Below are 25,605 nucleotides of genomic sequence, written 5' to 3'. Positions count from 1 at the left end.
TTTAGACACTTTGAATACTCATTTAAGTAAACCTTAGAAGTTAGGTATTCCAATTTTTATAGATAAGGAAACTGAGGCTCAGAAAGGGTAAGTAACTTTATTAAGTTTATTGAAGCAGAATTGGAGTCCTCACGCAGGACTCTCCTGTGCTTTCTGAATTTCTCTGGCACAGGAGGTGTCACTTTTCAGAAGTTTGATATATTTTGCCAATACTTGTATTTGCTGGACTTCTTCCAATGTCTTCTGGAAGTTGGTCAGGGAAAGAATTCAATTACTCCTCCCAAGCCTGCCTTTTCAGCATGTGTATAGGAAAGAGCAAATGAGACCAGAGATCAATAGGTTCTTAAAGTCAAAGAATCCAAGGATCCAGCAGGGTCGTGAGTTTAACAACCTGGAATTCAGCCGGCTCTTTGGCTGCACATTAAGAATCACCTGGGGAACTTTTACAAGTACCAGTGTCCAGGACCAATTAAACCAAAATCCATGGGGATGGCATCCAGACTTCAGGAGCTTTTAAAGTTTTCCAGGTGAGCCCAATATACATCCAAGCATGAGAAGCATGCTCAAAGAGAATACTACAATCTAACCTTCCAGTCAATCTGATGCAACTGATGGGGTAAACAAAAGAGGACCGTGAGTGCCAAGGTGAAACAGCAGCTGTGACAAAAGGTGACCATTCTGAAGGCTGATTACCTGTGTGGTCTCTCCCAAAAGTCCTTGCAAGGTGCTAGCAACCTCTGATCTAAGAGGCTTTCTAACTAACTCATTACAATCACACAAGGTGTAATTTTTAGCCCAGCATTATTTTTTCCTAAATAGCAACAAGATATGGCCTGTAGTCCTCACCCAAAATGTTCCCAATTTTGGGTCTTGGAGCCCTCAACAATGTCTTAAAAATAGTGCATTTATTTTTTCAATTTTGGGGTTATGAAAGTTACAGCCTGTAATTTTGTAATTCTTGATTTGGCAGGGGTTTTGGTTTCTATTTCCACATTTGTTTTTAATTATTATTTTCCTTTATAAAATAAATATCAAGGTGGGAAACTGTGTCAGATGTCTTCTCCAAAGGTAATAGACATTTGTTGATTCCTGCTGCAACCCCAAACTGATGAAATCTGAGTTTGGGGAAGACACTCCTGAAGTTCTGCCTCTTTTAAAATACTTTGTGTCTTTAGATATATTTGGAAAACTAAGCATGTGGCACTTGCTCCTCCCACAGGGTATGAAATCTCCCATCTTGTACATGGATTACATCATGTAAATTTAGAAATGACAAAGTGATACACAACCTTTCAGATGTGAAAACCAATTAGTGTTTATGTGGGGCTGGGCTCTGAGAATAGAACGCTATGACCTAGTTAGCTGTCCAGGAGAAGAGAGCAGAGATCCAGAGATTGGAACTGTGAAACAGATTGATTTGGAATTAATTTTTCACATTACAAAAGGGTCCATGAAAGGGTTCCTTTAAATAGAAAGCTTGCCTAGTGCACTTAGAATGCAATTCAACTTATAAAAGTTGAATATGTTATCAAATTTTAACTTACACATAGTTTTTCCAGAATGCAGCAACTGTGTAAGATGATAGCACCATGAAACCAATGCTCCTAGGAGGAATGAAAAAAGGAGCGGTGAGGGGCTTGTGTCCACTCGCTTCTGTGGAGCAGGATGGTTTATCCAGTTTCAGCCGTAGTGTGGTGTCTCTTCACCACCGAAGGGCAAATACTCCCCTTTTTAGTCTACTGCCTCTCCTCCATGCTTCTTTGTACTGAAACTTCCCTCAGGCCTCTTAAATATTCACTTTTCTTCCAATCCCTTCTTCATTCCCAATTTCTCTTGCCAGCTCACCACAATCAGCAGTTTCAACCCATGGCTCCAACTCTCTGTCTCTCTCTCGCTCTCTGTGTCACACACACACACACACACACACACACACACACACATACAGTTAGCCCCCAGTCCATATGTCCAAACTTGGCTGCTCTGCTTTCTTTGTCATGTCTTTAAATTCTCTCCCTCGAGTCCCAGCTTCCCCATGCCATAATCCACTTAACCCTCTACTGCCAGTGTAATCTTCCTTCTGTAGACCTCCAATTATATCACTACCCTACTTTAAAACTACCAATAATTCCACATTGCCTCTAAAATTAAGTGACGTTATGTCATCCAGAATCCAAAATGACCAGTGAAACACATTTCCAGTTTTACCCCACAGTGAACATCAGATGTTCCAGTGGTTCTAGACATTGATCCCATCACTTCTCTTCTCAAAAAATTCTCTAGGGTTTTGGGAACTGTAAGACATATTTTTTGATATTTTGGTATTTTTGGTATTTCCCAGTGACAAGGGAGGTGCCAGTGATATTTAGTGGGGGGGGGGGGCAGAGTGTTGAATTTCCTACAATGTTTTGGACAATCTCACAAAATAAAGAATTATCCTGCACAGAATAGCAATAGCATCCCTGGTGACACACACTATAGACAAACTAGAAGTTCTACTATTTCCCATACACACCCCATGTTTAATTTACTGTCAACCTATTCCTATATCCTATTTTTTAACCTCAACAGTCCCGCCCAATCTTATCAAAATATTAATCAGCCTTCAGTAATATCTAGTCAGCTTGATCACTATGTCATGAAAGAGCCTTTTCTGGGACTAACTCCTCCTCAGTTATGCCTTACCAAAGGCCACGGTAGTTTGTGCCACTTTATACATTTGTGTTATTTTGTCTTTTATTATGATCATTTATTTTTAATTCCCCATTAGTTCATAAATACTTTAAGGGAAGAAATTTTCTTTTGTGTTTTTTTTTTCTGGTGCCTACAATATCTCATTTATAACTGAACTGTAAGTGGTGAATATTAAATATTTTTATCTATAATAAATTAGAGGAATCATTAGTTGGCCTAAGAATACCATGCTTTGTATTTCTGAAATTTGAGTAAAACTGTGGCGCTCAGAATTTTGACCCTTACTTTCCGGTCAAGTTCAAATTTTTTTTGTCCAAAAATAATGAACAACCAGTTAATTCAAACTTCTTTCCATCCCACCCCCTCACTATTAGGGCATTAAATATCTGCTTACTTCTTTGTAATAAAAAAAAGAATAGAATTTTGATGCTGGAAACGTGTGAAAAAAGAAGGCACTGACACATTCATTCCCAGTGTGTTTTAAAAGGGGAGTTTGCTTTGAGTTGAGGTAGTTGAGAAAGGTTTCACTGAAGAGAGAGATGATGGAAATATAGTTCAGGTATAAAGAGAACAGGATGAACAAACATGAAATAACGACCATGAACTTTCTTTTCCTCCTTTTTAAAAAGAATAGTCATCCCTTTCTCAGTGATCTATAAAAGAAGTTCTTTCACATATCAAGGATCTACCTTTAGATAGGTCTGTTTTCAGTTTTTCTATTCTGTTCCATTGGGACATTTGTTTATCCCTGTGTCAGTTGTATACGATTTTAATTACAATAGCATTATTAAACTCTTGATTTCTGGTAGGGCACAGCCCATCTTGACTATTCTTGATTATTCTTGACTTTTTTTCTTCCATATAAATTTTATAATCAGCTTGCATTTTTTCACAAAAACGTAAGATTTTGATTATAGGTATTTTAAACCTGTAGATCAATATGGGAAGATATGACATCTTTATGACATTGAGTCTCCCTTTCCATAAACATAGTACTTTTTGTATTTATTTAGATGTTCTTTAACATCTTTTAGTTAGGTTTTATAATCTTCTCTGCAAGGTTCTTATACCTTTTGTCATGTTGATTGTTACATTCATTGTGATTGCTGAAATAATTTGAATTCATTGCTACCATATTATTTTATTCTCTCTGGGTTTTTTTCTCACTCTGTCCTTTGCCTGTTTTCCTTTGGATTATTTGAATAGGCACTCTGGTTTTCTGTTCCTTAGTGGGTACCCTAGAAACTTTAACATATTAAACTTAATAAATTTTATATTAATATACTTGTCCTACTCCCAAATAAAAGAGATATTTTAGAGCATTTTAGTTTCATTCATTACCTCCCAAATTATATAATTCTATCCATTATTTTATTTTATTATGATTTTTCTAATTCCACAACTTAGATATTATTTTAATGTTTTACACAGCTATGGTTTATTTAGACTTAAATAACGCAAGCTCAGTAGTTATGGTGCACAGGCTTAGTTGCTCTGCGGCATGTGGGATCTTCCCAGACCAGGGCTTGAACCCATGTCCCCTGCATTGACAGGTGGATTCTTAACCACTGCGCCACCAGGGAAGCCCTCTGTTCTCTATTTTATGGCCCCGTAATGGGAGATATGTAACCAAGTTTGGAAAAGCTATGGGATCTCTCATGAAGCGACATAAAAACAGAGGGATTTTAAAAGCTGCTGGGATGTTTGATGTCAGAAGAGGCTACCCAGGTAAAAGGCCAAAAAGAACAGCCTTCCTTCACAAGAGCTTTAGTTCATGAACACATTTGTCCCCTTAGGTAACTCTCACCTGAGATTCTCTTATCTTACTATTGAACGGAAAAGGAGTTTTCCATTCTGAAAACACCTTTATTTTCCCTCTTTCTTGAGGTACATTTTAGTGGATATGGGATTTAAGGTGTTTAATTATTTTCCCCTGAAACTTTAAGGTGCTTTTCCACATCTTTGTTGTTGTTGCTGCTGTTAAAATATTATCTGTGAATCTAATTGTCATTTATTTTATTTTTAATCTGCCCTTTCTAATTGCTGTTAGAATTTCTCTTTGTTTTTGGTATTGTACAGTTTAACTATGTTGTATACAGGTATGGATTTATTTTTATTTATCTTGCTTTGAATTTATTAGATGTCCAGAATCTGAAGATTGATATCATTCATAAATTCTGGAAAATTCTCAGTCACTACCTCTTCTAATATGTCTTTACTCCATCTTCTCTCTTTATGGACTTCTAATTAGATGTATTTTAGATCTTCTCACTCTATTTTCCACATTTCTCAATCTCTCTTTTTTTTTTAAATTTTCCACCCTTTACTTTCTCTATGCTGCTTTCTGGTAATTTCTTCAAATCTATCCAGTACACTTGGTAGCTGGATCTAATACGCTGTTCTCTTCATTGCATTTCTAATTCAATTCATTTCTAATATCTATTCCAATTCTAGAAATTGTATAGCTTTTGCAATTTGACTAGACTCTTTTGAAAATCTGTTTCTTCTACACACTTCTAAATTATTTCTTCTTTTCATACACATTTATTTTAGATTCTATTAATATATCTGAATATCTGCTATTTCTCTATCTGAAGTTTTTGGATATAATTATGTAGTTCACTGTTCCTGATAATTCTTGCTCCTTGTTTTAAAATGTATTTAGAAATTTTTGTTTCTATTGTAGCTCATATTCCTTGGAACTTTATCGCTGGCAATTTTTTGACCTTTATTTGGTGTACGTTACTTCACAGATGATTTGCTTTTGCTCTTTCTGACTATCTGGGGACACTAACCCACCAAACCACTTAAAAACTTCAACTTGGAGTTTTCCATAAAACACATGTAGTGATATTTTTGTTTTAAAACTTGCATGTGAATGGGCTTGTGGATTGGACCTCTCAGGGGAAATATTTCATTTTTTCATTTTTCTCAGTTTATCTGGAGCCAAGGATAACATAGAGCAATTATCCTCTGTATCTTCCTATGTAGAATGGATATTATTATTCCTGGCTCACCCAATCTTGGTGTTGTCCTTCAAAGATTTTAGCTTTATACAGGTGTTTATTAACTGACCTCCCACCTGGCGTGGGCCCATGCTATTTCTCCCATGTAGTCCAATAAAATTCAAGCTTTAGGCCCACAAGAGTCAGTAGAATAGCTTCTTCATGGCACTTACATCTGCCTGGAAGTATAGTTTTAGCCAATCACTTACTTTTTTATTGGTATCTACACTAAATTGTAAACATCATGAGAGCATGAATATCTCTCCTTTTTGATTCTGTGTCTCCAGTACTTAGAATAGGGTCTAATAGTTGCTAAATACATACTTGTGGAATGAATGAATGATCATGATAGGCCTCACAACATGATTCCATTTAATCCTCACTTATGAAGTAGGCCTCCTGGTTTCCATTTTTCAGTTTGTTTTACAACTGAGACTCCAACGATTTAAGTAATTTTAATGAAACTGTATAGTGGAAAAATGGTAATTAATAGTTGAATCTGGGCCTATCTGGTGGTGTTTCCATTACACCATGCTGCCTCTGGAGACTATGCTTGGCCAACGTGTTTGAACTGTCTTTAAGAAGAAACTTCTAACCTCTGATTTGGGCTTTGAGGATAATCAGCAGGGAGCTATCCAGAGTACTGAACTACCTGCCTCGAAAACTCTTCCAGCTTCAATGGAACGTAGCTCATTCTCAGTCTATGGCCAGTACAGCCTTTGATTGAAGGAAAAATTTCCCTTCTCACTCTGACTACCTCTGATACTAGCCACTTTACCTCAGCTTATGCCTGCTCATAACAGATCTTTATAATCAGCTGCCTGCACTGATACACACCTAACCTGAACAAAACAAATTCCATATCTGCTGCCTCATTCACGAGCAGACTGTGGCCTAACCCTGTCCCCTCTCTCTTCTTTAATCATGTCTCTGGAAACCAGCCTGATTCCCTGGCCACATTTCTAGAAGCAGCAAAAACTAATCAGGACATATAAAAACATAAACTCCTTCCTTCTAAATATTTGGGGACCAGTTTTGAACATTACTTTAGTATGATTTCTTTATTGAATTAAGTACATTGTAAAACCAGACATCTTTTTCTCATTAAATGTACTCTCTACTATAGTAGTCAATTGAATTCACTGTATTAAAAACAAAAAAAGAATCTTTTAGCTGATATTTTTGTTCAACAAAATAAAACCTATCCAGTGATGAAGGTTTCATGAGTTTTTCAGTCCTGGAAATGAAGACAAACACTGCCCTTTAACTCATAAACACAATGAAGGCCCAGAATCTTTTAGCTGATTCTACATAGAAATAATTTTAAGATCTATAAATTTAAGAAAATAATAAAAAACATCTTTGGCTTTCTGAACTCTTTTTTACTTGTTAAACATTGTTGATTTAAAATATCACATCTAGTGTTTACAAAAGAACTCAGTGTGTATCAGAGCATCACATGAATACCTAATCCTCAATTCAGCAATGTATTTTGAGCTTGTAGAGTGGTCTAACTTACTTAAGTTCTATGGGCCTTGTTCACATTGTTTGTATAGTGAGGAGAGTAAGACATTGCTTGCCTAATCAAGGGAGAAGGCTTTTTTTCTCAGGACAGTTATCACCTCTGGGATGTATAATTTTTGTGACACTCACTTTCTGAAGGTCAGTAATCAAGCTCATTAAGGGTCTGTGCTGGAAAAATATAAAAGCCAAAGGAGAGCAGCTGGAATCTAAGCAAGTGGCGTGATGCCTGTCATTTGCCTTTTATCTCTTTCTTTTTAAGCTCAAATCTGTCCATAAATTTTTTCTAATTAACAAAAGCAGAGAATTTCTTAATGTCATGGGGTATGGGGTTGAGAGAGATAATACATAGCTACACATGTTGTGTGAGGGTGTGAAAGCACTTCTTATCCCTCTTCATTATGTGCTTGAATGTCATCTACTAAGGAGGGAAAATTAAAGAAAGTGGAGGAAGTTAAAACTATTTCCATAAAGGTCAAAAAATAAGCATATCCATCTATTTATATTTATACAAAACCTCTTCACCACAGCCCTAGGTACCATACCCAGAAAGCACTGTAGTGAAATAAGAAAACAATTCCCAGAGGCACACATACACACAAAAAGTAAAAGGAAGACAGAAGACTGTAAATTGATTGCTGGTGCTCTCTGCATCTCATGTTGCTGATATCCTACAAGTCATCAAAATTGGAAATAGTCTGTTCTGAAATGCAATAGGGCTCAATGTAAGAACTTCCTTCCAGCTAATGTGGACCTACAGCAGTTGTGTTAGAAGCTCTTTTCTAGTTGCCTTGCTCTCTAGCGCCACCTAGCAATCAGTTGACAAAGCACGGGTGAGGCCTTCAGCCCTCTGACTGCTGTACTGAGGAGACAGGCTTAGAGATTTCACTGAACAGAGGCATTCAGCCTTAAAGTTAGGAGCAGGTGAAAAATGTCAATTCTTTCCTTCAGTTCCTTGACTTTAAAACCACCCTTAGTTTGAAACAGCATTTCTCCATGAAAAATGTAAAAGAAAGAACATCAAACAAAATATTCTGTTCAAAAGAAGAAGTGATGAAAAATAGGAAATTAATAAAAGTGAAGATATGAGAAGAGCCCTACATGTGTAAAATTGACACCTTTTTTATAAGCTTCAAGGACCTGATTTATTGTCAAGCAAAAAAGATTTGCATGAAAAGAGTGAGCAAGTGACATATGTAGGTTACTACATATGCACTCGAGAGAGGGAAAGATGCAGCTCTTACGGTGGCTGATGCTGTAATCTTGGGTTCTTTTCTATCCTTCAGCAGTGCTTGTTAGCAACCTAAAATGGGCTCCCTCATAACCCAAAGGGTGAGCCAGAGTGCATTTCCCTCTTCAAGCATTTTGTAATACTAATTAACTAATTCCCAGCCACAGGAAGGGAACCTGCAAAGATTCGCCCAAGGCAAACTGCTAAATAAATGGTGACAGATTTCTCAGTTTTCAATTAGGTGAAATGACATATTGGGACAACGACTAGCCTGACTTTCTAATGATAAGAGTTTTATGAGTTTTTCATTCCTGGAAACGAAGAGAAACTCTGGTCCTTTCTCCATTCATAACCAAAACGAGGGCCCAGACCCACTCTTGCCTTCATCAAAGCACATCAAAGCACCGCTTTTGGCGGTGATGGTTGTGCACGACTGATAGTAAAAGACCTGGTCCAAAAAAGCTGCTTTTGAGACTGCTGCTGCTCTACTGAAATGTCTGACAGGACACAGCACGGGGACCAAAGAGAACAACTGGCCTAATTAAATCTGTACAGGCAGCCCTGTGCACTGTTCAGCAGCCCTGACTCCAGCTCGGGCCCCGCCCTGCTCCCTCCTGACTCCAGTGTTTGTGCTTCGAATCTCTTGCTAGCATGGCAACTGTTGCCATGTTTGCAGTAATAAGAAGTGGGTGATGCTGGTGTCTCTGTAATGCTTCAGATACAAGAGCAGAGATTTCTAAATAGATTTCTGAAGAAGCTCTTACAATGGCACTGCACAGTTTAGCAGGTTTAATTCCTCATAGATTTTTTTTCTTCTTTTCACCTTTACCACCTTCCAGGTAGACTGAATCTAACCCTCATACAATGCAAAAACTGCAGCATCCTTCTTTCGCATGCCAGTATTTGAAACAGGAAATTTCTCATTAGAGAAGACATTTCACAAATCATTGTTTCTTATTATCTCCTTGAAAACCATGAGATTGAGTTTTTCTTAGTATTTACATAAGCAGTTAAGACAGCCTGAAAAAATCATAGACCCAGGGAAAAAAAGGTATTAACCAAAGTGGAATGAAAAACGTCTATCATTAATATTTTTTATATTGTCTGAGCATTTTCTATTAATGAGCAGGTGTTTTAAAGGCCTCAATTGCAAAAAGAATACCAAGAATGCACTAATGGAATATGTTTATTACCTTTTTTAATCCTTTTCCAAAGAGACAGCAAAAAAAAAAAAAAAATTAAATCCTCTATATTTGGCATTAATCAGGGACCTATTTGCCAACCAGTGTTAATGGCCCCCCTGCATGTCACTGGATGCCAATACAGCCTAGGGCCTAGGAGAGAGATGTCAGAGATGAAGCCATGTGCACTGATGACAATGTTAACCTGGTCAAAAAAGCAAGAGAAGGCACATTGCGTGTTTTGATCACTTACTGTGTTCCAGACACTATTACACATTTTCTTGTATGCCAGTCAGATCATTGACTTATCACAACTCTTCTACAAGTTAGGAGTTATTTATCAGTATTCTACAAATGAGAAGACTGGAGCACAGAAAGGATAAATAACCTTCCCAAGGCTTTGTAACTAGTAAACAGCAGGGCCAAGATTGAGCGTAGATCAGCCTGACTCCAAAGCTTATAATCTTTTCACTACTTGCCGAGCTGCTGCAGTGTGAGACAGAGGGCTGCCCTCATACTAATCAACCCTGTGGCGTGGGCAAGTCCCTTCCCACCCTGGGTTTCAGTGACTATTCTGAGGCATGTGAACTGGACCTTGCTACTCAAGGTGTGGCCCACAGACCACCAGCTTCAGCATCACCTAGGTGCTTGTTAGAAATTAAGACTCCTAGGGGCCACACAGGCCTACTGAATCATAATCTGCATTTTCAAGATTTTAACACGTGACTTGTGAATGTACATTAAAATTTAAGAAGCACAGGACTTGCCAATCTCTGTGGACACTTCTAGCTCTAGTATATTTAGAATGTTGTCCCCATTGTCTCTATATTTCTAGATCCTACCCCTTCTTCAAGGTTGCATCACCTCTCCCTACAAGCATTCCTAATTCCATCCTTACACTTGATGGAAAGAGTTTTCTCTCTTCTAAGAAAGGTTTCATTTACCTTACCTCACTTTCTACTTAGTATCATGTCTATGTTGTGTAAGTTCCTTGAGGGGGATACCCAACCATGTGAAATAATTTTATACTTGCAATACCAACTGGCATAGTCCATTACACTAAAGAAAATATGTTGAAAGAAATGTTGAATGAATCATTATCTGAATTTTGTTACAGATATCATATAGTGCTCCAGTTGCAAGATCCCCGTATTATCCATTATCCATATGTCAAGGCAATCACATTCCAACTTGCAAACAGCACACACAAGAGCAGTTTTCAAACTTCCTCACCCCACCTCCACCTTCTTAGCACACAGATACATGGAAGAGTCAATGAAGGCCAAGCTCAGCTCCAAAATCTCTTCTTCTTGGAAGTCTCCCTGGATACCTTCAATTGGCTAGATACACATCATGTTTGTTGCCATCTTATCCCGTGCATATCCCATCAGAATCAGAAACTATATTATAATAATTATAATTATTTCAGTTGTCCCCCTACACACAGACACACATAGTAAGTGGTAGGTACATGTAGCTTAAATGAATGAATGAATGTCTCAATCAATGCAAACCTTTTGAGTGACTCTAAAGTCTACTTTTTGTTCCACATTAGGGTCCATTGAAACTAAGAACATGGAGAAGCACAGTTCTGTGGTGAGATTTAAGCACTTGTTTTAGCCACACTGGCAATCCCTAACAATACAGCACTTTAATTTAGTGTCACATGAGCTAGTCATCCAGGCACACGAGCCCTGATGCGTAGGAACTTGAGTGCCTTTTAGATACCTCAAGGTTGAAAATCGAAGCACTGTTTGTTTTCTTTCCTGTCTCAGTAAGTCAATCATCCATTTTACATAGTGCCTGCATCATACCAGGAGTTTTCTAGGAATTGGAGAAGTCAAAAAGGGTACATAGTAAAATTTTTCCTCCCTTTAAGTAGCCTAGTATGGAATATAGACCCCAAATGTATTTATAATACAATGTGATTATACAGTATAAGACTCTTGGGTCATGTAAACACAGAGGGAGGTATTTATGAGAGTGAGGAGAGACATACCATTGGCCTTGAGGTATGTCCAGCAGGTTGCCCATTTGTCCTTCTCTGGAAATGACAGTGAATTAGAGAGTAAGAAGAACACTAGCTATGGATTGCCAGGCAATGAATCTATACTGAAGAGGAGAGATACTGAAAACATAGGAAAAAATAAGGAAAGCTGGTGGGGCATGGACTCATTAGTGGCACATGGTATAAATTTAAACAGAATTTATGGGAAATTTGTTACCAGATGGCAGAGAAGGAAGATCCTGAGCTCACCTCCCCACATGAACACACCAAAATTACAAGTACTTACAGAGTAACTTTCTATGAGAATAACCTGAAGACTAGCAGAGAAGGTTTTCCACAACTAAAAATATAAAGAAGGAACCATAATGAGAGAGGTAGGAGGGGTGGAGACATGGTATAGTGAAGACTCACACCCTCAGGTAACTGACTGACAAACAAGAGGGTAATCACGATTGCAGAGGTTCTCCTCAAGGAGCAAGGGGTCCAAGCTCCATACCAGGTTCCCCAGCCCAGGAGTCCTACACTGGGAAGATGAACCCCAGAATGTCTTATTTTGAAGGCCAGTGGGGCTTGCATATGGGAGAGCCAGAGGGCTATAGAAAACACACTCTACTCTTAAAGGGTGTGTGCAAAATCTCACATACTCCAAGTCCCAGTGCAGAGGCAGTAATTTAAAAGGGACCTGGGCCAGACCCACTTGCTGATCTTGGAGAACCTCCCAGAGGGGCAGGAAGCAACTGGGACTCCCCCATGGGGACACAGATGCAGGCAGCTGCTGTTTTTCAAAGCTTATGCTACCACGAGGACAGTGGTGCTGGCAAGTGGAGTCTTCCCACTAGCCTATTAGCTCCGGGTTTACCAGCAGGTCAGCACCAGGCCTGGGACCCTCCAGGCCACACAGTCAGCTACACTGGGACTCAGCCCTGCCCACCAGTGGGCTGGCAGCCAAGAGGGCTGAGTGCTAGCCCCACCTACCAGTGCACCCAGAGTAGTCAGCCACATCACAACAGAAGAGCCCATGCAGCCCACATAGAGGGCACCCTTAGAACATTAGAGGGGAATATGCTGCTCAGCCTCATAGGATGTCTCACACATAAGGCCACTTCTCCAAGATTAGGAAATTTAACTGAGCTACCTAATGCATAGAAATAAACACAGAGGGTTAGGCAAAATGAGGAGATGAGGAATATGTTCCAAACAAGGGAACAAGACAAAACCTCAGAAAAAGAAAAAAACAAAGTGGAGATAAGCAATCTACCTGGTAAGGAATAGAAGGTAATAATCAAGAATTCAAGGTAATTATGCTCAATGAACTTGGGAGAAGAATGAATGAACATGGTGAGAAGTTTAATATAAAGTTAGAAAATATAAGGCAGAACCAAACAGAGCTGAAGAATACAATAACTGAAGACAAAAATCCACTAGAAGGGATCAAAAGTAGATTAGATGATAGAGCGGAATGGATCAGTGAACTGGAAGAAAGAGTAGTGAAAATCATCCCAACTGCACAGAAATGAAAAAGAATTTTTTAAAATGAGAATAGTTTAAGAGACCTCTGGGACATCAAGCATACTAACATTCACATTACAGGAGTCCCAGAAGTAGAAGAGAGAGAGAAAGAGGCAGAGAACTTATTTGAAGAAATAATAGCTGAAAACTTCCCTAAGCTGGGAAAGGAAACAGACATCTAAGTCCAGAAAGCACTGAGACTTCCAAACAAGGTGAGCACAAAGAGATCCACACCAAGACACATTATAGTTAAAATAGCAAAAATTAAAGGTAAAGAGAGACTCTTAAAAGAAACAAGGGAAAAGCAACTAGTGACATACAAGAGAACTCCCATAAAATTATCAGCTGACTTTTCAGTGGAAACTTTGCAAGCCAGAAGGAAACAGCATAACAAATTCAAAGTGATGAAAGGAAAAAGACCTGCAACCAAGAATACTCTACCCATCAAGGCTATCATTCAGACTTGAAAAAGAGATAAAGAACTTTACAGAATAGCGAAAGCGAGAAAGAGTTCAGCACCACTAAACTGGCTTTACAAGAAATGTTAAAGGGACTTCTCTAAGCAGAAAAGACAAGACTACAACTAGAAATATGAAAATTATGAAAGGAAAAGATCTCATTGGCAAAGCAAGCATATAGTAAAAGTAGTAGATCAACCACTTATAAAGCTAGTAGGGGGGTTAAAAGAGAAAAGTAGTAAAATTATCGATATTCACAGTAAGTAGTTAAGGGATACACAAAACAAAAATGTGATGTCAAAAACATTAAACATTGGCCAGGGAAGTAAAAACGTAGGGTTGTTAGAATGCATTCAAAATTAAGAGATCATCAACTTAAAATAATCACCTATATATATAGGTTGTTATATATGAACCCCATGATAACTATAAATCAAAAGCTTATAATAGATACACACACAAAAAAAGACAGAGGAATCCAAACATAACTAAAGATACTTATCAAATCACAAGGTAAGAGAACAAAAGAATCAAACAAAAATGGGCTACAAAAACAATCAAAAAACAAAATGAAAATAAGTACATACTTATACATAATTACTTTACATGTAAATAGACTAATGCTCCAATCAAAAGACATAGAGTGGCTGATCATGTACAAAATCAAGACCCATATATATGCTGCATAAAGACCTCACTTCAAATATAAAAACACACACAGACTGAAAGTGAGTGATGGAAGAAGGTATTCCATGCAAATGGAAATAAAAAGCTGGTGTACCAATATTTATATCAGACAAAATAGACTTTAAAACAAAGACTATAACAAGAGACAAAAAGTACAGTACATAATCAAGGGGTCAATCCAACAAGAAGCTATAACAATTGTAAATATATATGCACCCAACATAGGAGCACCTAATTACATAAAGCAAATATTAACAAACAAAGGAAAAAGTTGACAGGAACACAATACTAGAAGACTCTAATACCCCATTTACATCAATGGACAGATCATCCAGACAGAAAATCAATAAGGAAACATTGGCTTTAAACAGCATATTAGACCAGATGGATTTAATATATATATAAATAACATTCTATCTAAAAGCAGCAGAATACACATTATTTTCAAGTACATATGGAACACTTTCCAGGATAGATCACATGCTAGGCTACAAGATAAGTCTCAGTAAATTTAAGAAGATTGAAATCATATCAAGCATCTTTTCTAACCACAAAGGTATGACATGAGAAATCAACTATAAGAAAAAGCCTGCAAAAGAAAAAAAAAATACATGTGGAGGCTAAACAATATGCTACTAAAGAACCAATGGGTCACTGAAGAAATCAAAGAGGAAATCAAAAAATGCACAGAGAGAAATGGAAACACAATGATCTATGGGACACAGCAAAAACTGTTCTAAGAGAGAAGTTTATAGCAACAAAAGCCTACTTCAGGAAACCAAAAAAATCTCAAATAACCTAAACTTACACCTAAAGAAACTAGAAAAAGAAGAACAAACTAATCCCAAAGTTAGTAGAAGGAAGGAAATGATAAAGATCAGAGCAGAAATAAGTGAAATAGACAGTTAAAAATGGAGAATATCAGTGAAACTAAGAGCTGGTTCTTTAACAAGATAAACATAATTGATAAACCTTTAGCTAAATTCATCAAAGAGAGAGGGTCCAAATAAAATCAGAAATGAAAGAGAAGTCACAACAAACACCACAGAATTACAAACAATTATACACCAATAAAATGGACAACCAAGAAGAAATGGATAAACTAGAAATGTACAATCTCCTAGAAATGTACTAAATCAGGAATAAATAGAAAATATGAACAGATTAATTAACAGTAATGAAATTGAATCAGTAATGGAAAAAATTCCCATCAAACAAAGTTCAGGACCAGATGACCAGATGACTTCACAGGTGAATTCTACCAAACATTTAAAGAAGGGTTAACACCTATCCTTCTCAAACACTTCCAAAAAAATTGAAGATGAAGGAGTGTTCCTTATTCTACAAGGCCAGCATCACCCTGATACCAAAACCATAAAAGACACACACAAAAAAAAAGAAAATTACAGGCCAATATCACTAATGAACATAGAGGCAAAAATTCTCAACATTAGCAAACCGAATTCAACAACACATTAAAAGGATCATATACCAAGATCAAATGGAATTTATCCCAAGGATGCAAGGGTGGTTCATAACTGCAAATCAACCAATGTGATATACCACATTAACAAACTGAAAATAAAAATCATATGATAATCTCAGTAGATGCAGAAGAAGCTTTTGACAGAATTCAACTTCCATTTATGATAAAAACTGTAAACAAAGTGGATACAGAGAGAATATACCTCAACATAATATGTGACAATCCTATGGCCAACGTCATACTCAACAGGAAAAGGCTGAAATCATTTTCTTCTGTGATCAGGAACAAGACAAGGATGCTCACTCTCTCCACTTTTATTCAACATAGTATTGGAAGTCCTAGCCACAGCACACAAGAAAAGCAAATAAAAGGAATCCAAATTGGAAGGAAGAAGTAAAACTGTCACTGTTTACATATGATATGATATTATATATAGAAAATCCTAAAGATGACACCAAAACACTATTAGAACTAATAAAAGAATTCAGTAAAGTTGCAGGAGAAAAATTAATATACAGAAATCTGTTGCATTTCTATACACTAACAACAAACTATCAATTAAGAGAAATTAAGGGAAAAATTCCATTTACAATTGCATCAAAAAGAATAAAATACCTAGGAATAAATCTAACCAAGGAAGTAAAAGACTTGTACTTGGAAAACTATAAGACATTGATGAAAAAAAACTGAAGATAACACAGACAAATGGAAATATATACTGTGCTCATGGATTGGAAGAATTAATATTTTTAAAATGACCATACTACCCAAAGCAATCTACATATGCAATGCATTCCTTATCAAAATTCCAATGACATTTTTCACAGAATTAGATAACATAATTCTAAAATTTGTATGGAACCACAAAAGACTCCAATTAGCCAAAACAATCTTGAAAAAGAAGAACAAAGCTGGAAGTATCACATACCCTTATTTCAAACTATACTACAAAGCTACAATAATCAAAACAGGATAGTACTGACACAAAAACAGAGCAATGGAACAGAATAGAGAGCCCAGAAATAAACTCCCACTTATGTGGTCAATTAAGCTATGACAAAGGAGGCAGAATATACAATGGGGAAAAGACAGCCTTTTCAATAAATGATGTTGGGGAAAGTGGACTGCTACATGCAAAAGAATCAAACTGAACTACTTTCTCACACCATGTTAAAAAATAAACTCAAAATGGATTAAAGACTTAAATGTAAGACCTGAAACCATATAACTCATTGAAGAAAACATAGGTAGTATGGATTTTGACATTGGCCTTAGCAAGAAGCTTTTGGATCTGTCTCCTCAGGAAAGAGAAGCAAAAGCAAAAATAAATAAATAGGACCACATCAAACTAAAAACCTTTTGCATAGTGAAGGAAACTATCAACAAAATGAAAATACAACCTACTGAATGGGAGAAGATATTTTCAAACAGTGTATTTCATAAGGGGTTAATGTCCAAAATATACAAAGAACTTATACAACTCATTATCAAAAAAACAAACAATCCAATTTTTAAAAAATGAGCAGAGGACCTGAATAGACATTTTTCCAAAGAAGACATACAGATGGCCAACAGACACATGGAAAGATGTTCAACATCAACTAATCACCAGCTAAATGCAAATCAAAACCACAATGAGATACCACCTCATGCCTGTCAGAATGGCTATTATCAAAAAGACAACAAATAACAAGTGTTGGTAGGATGTGAAGAAAAGGGAACCCTTGTGCACTATTGATGGGAATGTCAATTGGTACAGCCACTATGGAAAACAATACTGAGGATCCTCAAAAACTTAAGAGTAGAACTACCACACAATTCAGCAATTTCATTTCTGAGTATTTACCTGAAGAAAACAAAAACACTAATTCGAAAAGAAATATGAACCTCTGTGTTCATTGCAGCATTATTTACAAAAGCCAAGGTGTAGAAGCAACCAAAGTGTCCATCGAAAGATGAATGGATAAAGAAGACATGGTATATATACACAATGGCATATTACTCAGCCATTAGCTTTCCGCTCACACTAACATATCAAATAGGAAAGCTTTCAACTGAAGGTAACAGAAAACTCAGTGATAGTTGTTTAATAAAATAGGGGCTCGTTTTTCACACATAACAGGAAGTCTGGAAGGAGATAGTTATGGGCAATGGTACTGCTGCTTGCTGGGCTTTAGAAGACCCAGGCTAATTTTTTTCTCCTTCATCATTTTCAGCATATTGATCTGTCTTTTTCATGTTTGTAGGTGCTTGGTCACAAAATGACTGCAACAGCTCCAGGCATCATGTCTTCATTTAAAGCAGACTTAGGGAGCTAGGAGGTACCAGCATGGTTTTCTGTCCTATATACTTTTAGCAGGAAATCAATAGCCTTCTGGGAATATCAACTGCAAGTTAATGGTCAGAACCTGGCATGGAACAGGTGTCAGGTAGAAGAGAGGCTCAGGAGGAAGGGGATGATTTGCTGATAACAGAAGTGGAAGTTGGTGTGCTATGCTAGAAAAGGGCAAGCATCTTGGAGCCAGAGATATCTGTGTCAAATCCTGGTTCTGCCTCCTAAGCACAGTGTGAACTTGGGCCTGAGCTTATTAAAATAGTTATCATGATATTACCTTGTCTGGTTTTTGCAAGGATTGGAGGAAATACTTATAAAACACTTCAAATCATCCCTGGGAAGTTTGTGTTGTTTGTTTTAAACTAGAGCTAATTGTCCACTACTTCATAGCTCTACCCAGAGATGTATAAACACCATTCTGAGGCTGAGAAGAGAAAAATTCTGTCTGCCAGAAATTCAGAATCCTAATTCAGTCACTCTCTTCTCCTTTTTATCACTTATTCTCTTTGAGATAGTAGAATACTCCTTTTTTCTCATTAAATAGCAGCTTTACCCATAAATTTCTCATAGCTTGCCCTGACCCATCTACACTACTTGTTTGTCAAATTCAACATCGTTGACCATTTCCTAGTCAAGCTGCCATTTGGATTAAAGTCAGGGTTTCTGGATGTTTTCTATCCAATAGCTATTTGCATGAAAATGACAGAAATCAGGGGAAATGACTTTCAAGGATTTCAATTTTTCTTTCTTTGTAATCCCTGAAAAGAAAACTGTAGTTAATTGTAAACGTGCCTGCTAAATGCTAGAGTGCTACATGAAAATGGAAAAGATTTAAAATGCTTTAGAAACAACACATCTAAATATACTGTTTTTACCCAAATGAGCATTTTTTGTTCTGTAAAAGAAAAAAAAAATCCTTTATCGTTCAGGACAACATGAGCCTTATACATTTTTCTTCAACAATATTTTACCAAATCAACATAGAGAAAACAAATTATGGAATCATAAAATAAGTAAAATAAAAATTGATGACAGGGCTTCCCTGGTGGCACAGTGGTTGAGAGTCCGCCTGCCGATGCAGGGGACACAGGTTTGTGCCCCGGTCCGGGAAGATCCCACATGCCGCAGAGCGGCTAGGCCCGTGAGCCATGGCCACTGAGCCTGCGCGTCCAGAGCCTGTGCTCTGCAACAGAAGAGGCCACAAGGGTGAGAGGCCCGTGTACCGCAAAAAAAAAAAAAAAAAAATTGATGACAAAACACCATGTTAAAATGTTGGTTGTTGTTTTTGACACGTGACATATGTTAAGGAATAGAGTACTTCCCTGTGAAAAGTACCTGTGAAGTACTCTCTGGTACTGAGTGATTTGAACTTCATTTTTTTAAACAACTTTTGTGTTGCTTGTGTATTCTTTTGCTATTTTCCTTCTATTTTAAAGGGCAGACAGTTCTGAGTTTAAAGACTACTTAGAAAAGTTAAACTACCTTATTCACCTCCAGATTTTTACTTCCTGAGATCTTCAGCATGAAGGGCAATAAATTACCATCCTTTCCTTATATCTGGATGGAAGGAGAAAAGTGAGATAATTGAAATATTATCAAGTTTCTTGTATTTTTTTTTTCAATTACTGACCACTGAATTAGGCCAGCACCTTACACTATAGTTTGTCCTAAAGATCTATGTGTTACATTTGTTTAAATAAACTCCTCTTTATCTTAGAGAAACAGATATAGGAACTTGAACAGTATATAAAGTTTAATTGAACATGGCTAGAATTGAAAAATTCATGGAATTAATCAGTTAACTCACAAATATGTGTTGGGCTCCTACTAGGTACACAGAACTACATCTGGCCCTATCCAGAGAGCCTCCAATATTTTGATAGCTAGACTTGTATACAAACTCTTGGCAAATTGAATACATTATCATTTGTTCTTTCCTACCTCTTTGTATTTCCCTTTTTTCTTTATTTAAAGGATTAACAATATTTTACACATTGATGAGAAAATCCCAATGAGTATGTCATGTTCCCTATTTCTCTAGCCCCTTCATTTCCAGGGCTAGATTCTGTCGCTTTTTCTCTAGGTTGTTCCACTGGAGATGCATTCATCTAACATTTACTAAGCATCTAGTATGTGCCAGATTCTGTAATGGATATTGGGAATACAAATATGGATAACATATCTCCCTAGCCCTGAGAGAATGCAGTCTAGTGGGGAGGTCAGAGAAACCAACAGGAAGCTAAGTACTGAACCAGGTGTGGAATGCCCTGGGAGTCTGGGGAAGGTCAGAGGAGGCTTCCTGAAGCCAATGCTATTTAACTTGAATTTGGGGGAATCAGCCAAGCAGAGGAAGGAAGGAAAGGTATACTAGGGAAAGGAAGCAATAGGGGCAAAATTAGCTAGATGAGAACCAGTGTGATGCATTTGGGAAATAGCAAAGAGCTGGATGTGACTAAAGCAGAAGAGATTCATGGAGATTTAAAGTGAGCAGAAGTAGAAATAAGAGAAGAACATGGAGACAAGGGAGTTCAGTATCCAAGGAATATTGGAAGGAAGAGAACAGCTTTCCTTTATGTAGTTTCCCATCCAGTCGCTAAGACCTCAGACTTTGCATCCAGACAGCATGTAAGGCTTTGGATGGGACTAGATACAGCAACCAGTAGTCTTTGTTGAGACTGCACTGGAGCATGTCTCTAAATTCCACGTGACTCCTAGTGAGCATGATTTCAGCAACTGTGAATAGAATGGGTCATTGGAGAGACTCAGGTGGGTAGAGAAAAGGTGGTAATAGAGATGAGACATCAGTGACATAGACACAGTAAAGCTCCACCATGAGCCCAGGAATGGCCCCTGGGACTATGCACACCAGATGGCACTACAGCGGTGGCTCTTGACACTCAGCTAATTGATGACACCGTGCACATGATCGTCTGTTTATGAGGCTGTCTCTTTAAATGGTGAAGACAGTGAAATAAAGATGTAAGGATCCAGGCATCATGATTTTAAAAAGAAAAAGAAAGAAATTAACTTACCCAAAGGTTTCACAACCTGTAGTTTGCTTATCCCTACCTTGAAAGGTGGATGATGAAACTGAGACCTACTGAGGTAACGGCCCAGCATCTCAGCCATATGCCTTATTCCTCTTTACATGCGTCTCCACTCCCATCTGCCTCCATCCTTCAATGACTAGAGTAGCTCCTGGCACATGGTAGTTCCTCATCAAAAAGTTCATTGAGTGAAAGAACCAGCACCTACCACTGACAGAGTGCTATTTATACTGTTCCACGTTCCCTGTTGGGAACATCATACTTTGTCCTTCAAAATGGGCATGCCACTGCTGCAGGCCTCACTCCACATGGAAAATTTCTCTCTTACAAAGCCCTACGACTGGGCAGGCTGCGTGCACCCAAAGTTGGCCTTTTCTGCCTCTCACTTGGGAAAATGGCTCATCATGGAAAGTCATAGATGACTTTTGCCATCTTCTGAGCATTACTCATGACAAGACACTAGAAGAAGAAAACACTCTTGACTCTTTAAAGTTGACGCTATAGTTTGTGATGGTTAACACAGGCTTTGTCAAAGGATTTTGTTGTTAGATCAACCGAGCACATGGGTTCCTCTCCCAATATGTTGACTGGCCTGAGATCACAGCTCAGGTGCCTGAGACGAGGAATTGGCTGTAGAGAAAGCGTTGGCATGACCCAGAGGGCCACACGTGCTTTTCTGGTTCATTCACTCAGCTGACGTTTATTGAGCACTTCTAGTGGGATTTGGGAATGTACTTGACTAAGACCCCATCCTTTCTCTCAATGAACAAATAATTTTAACCCAGTGCACTAAGTGCTCTTGTCAGAGTGAGTCCGTGGAAAGGTGGAGACACAAGGGCACTGCCAGGAGTTGAGAACCTGATGGTGACTCTCTTGCAATGTTCCCTCAGGAGAAAAGGTTTGTTCAATAGGCACATGCCTCTTCAGCATCCTCCACATCTGCAGAGAATTTTGCATTCTCACTGCAAGAGTAATTCCTTTTCCGTTCCTCCCTCTTCCTTCTTCTTTTCTTCCCCCTCTTTCTCTAAACCAAACCTAAGCAAGTCTGCATTATCCAGAGGCAGCTGGTGCTACAATGGAAGAATGTTAAATGTTTAACATCTTGTCACTTGCAAAACTGATGGAGTCATCCTTTTTGTTTCAGAGTTTCATGTTTAGGGGTTGAAAAGCTAGATTGATGAGCATTACCAGAGAGAAATATTTTTTGAGAAGTAAGTGAAGCTGATGACACGTTACTTTACAGTTTAGTGAAATTCAGCAAATCTAATTCTATTATCCTGTCAAAGCCTCACAAAAGGGAGACCTGAAAGCACATTTAAGATGAATCTTTAAAGATTTCGGAAGCCACAACCACATCTGCAAAAATCAGATGCATCTGGTGCTGACAGACCTTTGTTTTTTGATAGACTAAAGGGAGTAAATAATCTTCCAACAACTAATTAAGTTTAAATAAAATTATCTTGGTGATGCAGCACCTGCCTCTTCCGCCTTGAAAAGATTGTCAAGCAGTAAACCATAACCATGGTTTCTTTTTTTAATTCAAAGGCTTTTCAAAGTTTACATGGCCAGATTTGTCCAGGCACACCAAAACAGAAGTTTCCTTTATGAATCAGAGAACAGAGTACTGAAAAGCAGATTTTATAGAGCACCTAAAGCCAGATCACTTAGGCCCTTGTTTATTTTCACAATCAAGTATGAGATACAGTCTAATAAATGCATTCTTACCAAAATGTCAGGAGTGATTGTTTTAAAGCATTTATTCACAACTCTATGTTTTTGTTTGAGGTTCACTAGCTGACAAACGGAAAAGGCTTTATCATGCTTTTGACAATTGGTGTGACTGTGTACATACTTGTACTGAAATGTTCATTATTAAGTCCCAGAGAAACATTGACGTGAAGGTTCCTCTTAATAGAAATTGACTTTTTCTCTTTCTGCTATTTAATAATCATTCATTAAAGAAGGAAATTCTCAATAGAATTTATTGAGAACTTACTATGGACTGTACATACATTATCTAATTTAATATTCCCAGCTACTTTGCAAGGTAGAAATGTATCTCCATTTTGAAGATGACAAAGCTTGTCAAAACAGGAAATATGCCCTGAGATGGTAAATAGGGAAGCTTGAGTTGACCTCAGTCTGACTAATCTGACTAATCCCAAAGCTCATATGTGCTCTTTCCAGGACAGCGTAAGAAATTCTCTTTAGAACTCATGATGAAAACAAACTCATGGCTATGGTTTAAAATGTGAGAGGGATGTCCCAGGTTGAATTGTGTCCCCCAAGAAGATATGTTGAAGTCTTAAACCTCAGTACCTCAAAATGTGATCTTATTTAGAAATAGGGTTGTTGCAGATGTAATAAGTTAAGGTGAAGTCACACCGGAGCATGGTGGGCCCTTCATCCAAAATGAGTTGTGTTGGTATAAGAAGAGGAGAGAGAGACGCACAGGGAAATGCCATGTGAAGACAGTGAGGCAGAGGTGGTGGCATCTACAAGCCAGGAACACCGAGAATTGCCAGCTGTCACCAGAAGCTGGAGACAGGCATGGAACAGACTCCCTCCGAGCCCTCAGAAGGAACAAACCCTCCCAACAACTTGATTTTGGACCTCTAGCCTCCAGAACTGTGAGAAAATTAATTTCTGTTTTTAAGCTGTCTAGTTTGTGGAACTATGTTACAGCAGCCCTAGGAAACTAACACAGGGTATAATAGAGCTATACCAGGACCAGCCTGAGACTTGATGTTAGGCGGATGCCCTGCATGAGAAGTAACAGTCACTTATTTTTCCTTCATCATTTGTGATTGTACAGAAAACCCACCCCTAACCCAGGATGAGAATTGAAAAACATCCTTTTGGTGAGTTCTCAGAAAAAAAAAGTATGACTAACCAAAGTTATGGTTAACCTGTAACATTTTATAACACCCATACATGTCCCAAGGACACTGGGAGAGGAGGTGTTTTAACTGAAGTTTCACCGGTGCCTTTCTGATGGTTGATGTTTGCAGCCCGTCCTACAAGAGGCACAAGCGAAGGCCTAACTAGGGCAGGGGTCAAGAAGAGATTGCAGGTAATTGAGGTCAGACACAGCTGAGGTCGGGCAGGTGACTGACATCCGATGTAGCCAAACTAAGGGGATCAAGGTTTGAGGCGGGCAGAGACAACAGGTGAGGACTGGAAACTGAACACTGATGGAAATTACATTAAATTAAAAGCTGGATCTGACAAGGACATTCGAGCTAGGTCAAACAGTAAATATAGAATCTAAGGTAAGTCTGAGGTTTTCACGTTCAGAAATCTAGTCTCCCTCAACTGGCTCTTTCTTTAGTCTGGAGATCTTCGGTTCTTAAAAGAACTGTACCCCTACCCATGCTAGCCTAATGCCCAGTGCAGCTAGTTTACCTCCTTAGTTCCCTCAAGATGCTGATACCTGACTCAGCAGAGAAGGAGGAATTTGCCTTCTGTGGAAAACGTGAATGGAGAGTACAAAGTACTGACGTCCTCAGGAGCCTCATGGAGAGGAGGGAGAGATCATCCACCTAACCCTTGATGAAGTCGTCCTCTGGGCATCTTGGAGCCAGAACTAGTCTAAGAATGTAAACTTCAAGTGCAAACCATCCATAGCTATACTTTTTCCTAGTGATAACTTTGGTATTTCAAGATCTTTAAAAATCTGGCCATTTCTCTTTGTTCTAAAATGTCCCATTAGCCAGAAAAAAATTAGCTCAGGTTAAGACTAGTCAGTGAATGCTGCTGTCCACTCGTTCATTCACTTGTTTGGTTAAGCATATTTGCTGGAATGGGGAGGGGGTTCCTAACTTCCAGATGTTTTGATAAATGCTGGTTCCTGACTTAAGATGATAACAGTTCAGTCAGGAAGGCATTATCAGGTCCATAGAATACAATACAATAAGTGCCTGTAATCAAGAGAGCAGGTGCTTCCACTGTGGGGATTCCTGTGTGAGGGAAACCGTGAGAAAGTTTTCTGCGGGTGAAGCCTCTGTGAGGCAGGCAGCAGCAGGGTGGAGAAGTAGACCTGGTCTGTGCTGGGGACCTGAGCCATGGGGCCTCGGCAGAAGGTTGCATGCTCAGCCTTGTTTTATAGGAAGATCGTTTCCACAGCTCTGCTGTGGCCTCGAGGCGGGGAAGGGGCTGCCTAGTGGCAGAGGAAATTCGTTATAATATTGTCCTAATCAGGCTTTAGTTAATCTTGATGGGTTTAAAAGAGGAACGACGAGACTTGGGGAGTATTGCAGGCTACAAATAACATGGTGCCTATTTAATATACGAAGATGGCATTACGTATTCCCAATCACTAATTCAAACATTTTATTTCTCCAGTACTGATAATGGATATGTGCCCTCCATATCTACACTCTTTTTCCATCCATTATTATGACAGGTTAAGGCAGCTTATTCCTGGGATTTTCCAGTGTTAGAATA

At 38.3% G+C, this 25,605-nt stretch overlaps 1 protein-coding gene across 1 annotated transcript in view; it reads left to right on the top strand.

Moving 5' to 3' along the window:
- The window catches only part of TNNI3K (TNNI3 interacting kinase), a 296,461-nt gene that overhangs the window by 244,517 nt on the left and 26,339 nt on the right, over positions 1-25,605 (top strand). The gene's annotated exons all lie outside the window — the stretch shown is intronic.

Source organism: Tursiops truncatus, chromosome 1 (assembly GCF_011762595.2).
Source record: "Tursiops truncatus isolate mTurTru1 chromosome 1, mTurTru1.mat.Y, whole genome shotgun sequence".
Taxonomy (NCBI): Eukaryota; Metazoa; Chordata; class Mammalia; order Artiodactyla; family Delphinidae; genus Tursiops; species Tursiops truncatus.
Note: the sequence above shows the minus strand (reverse complement) of the source record. Positions and strands in the feature narration are given on the sequence as shown.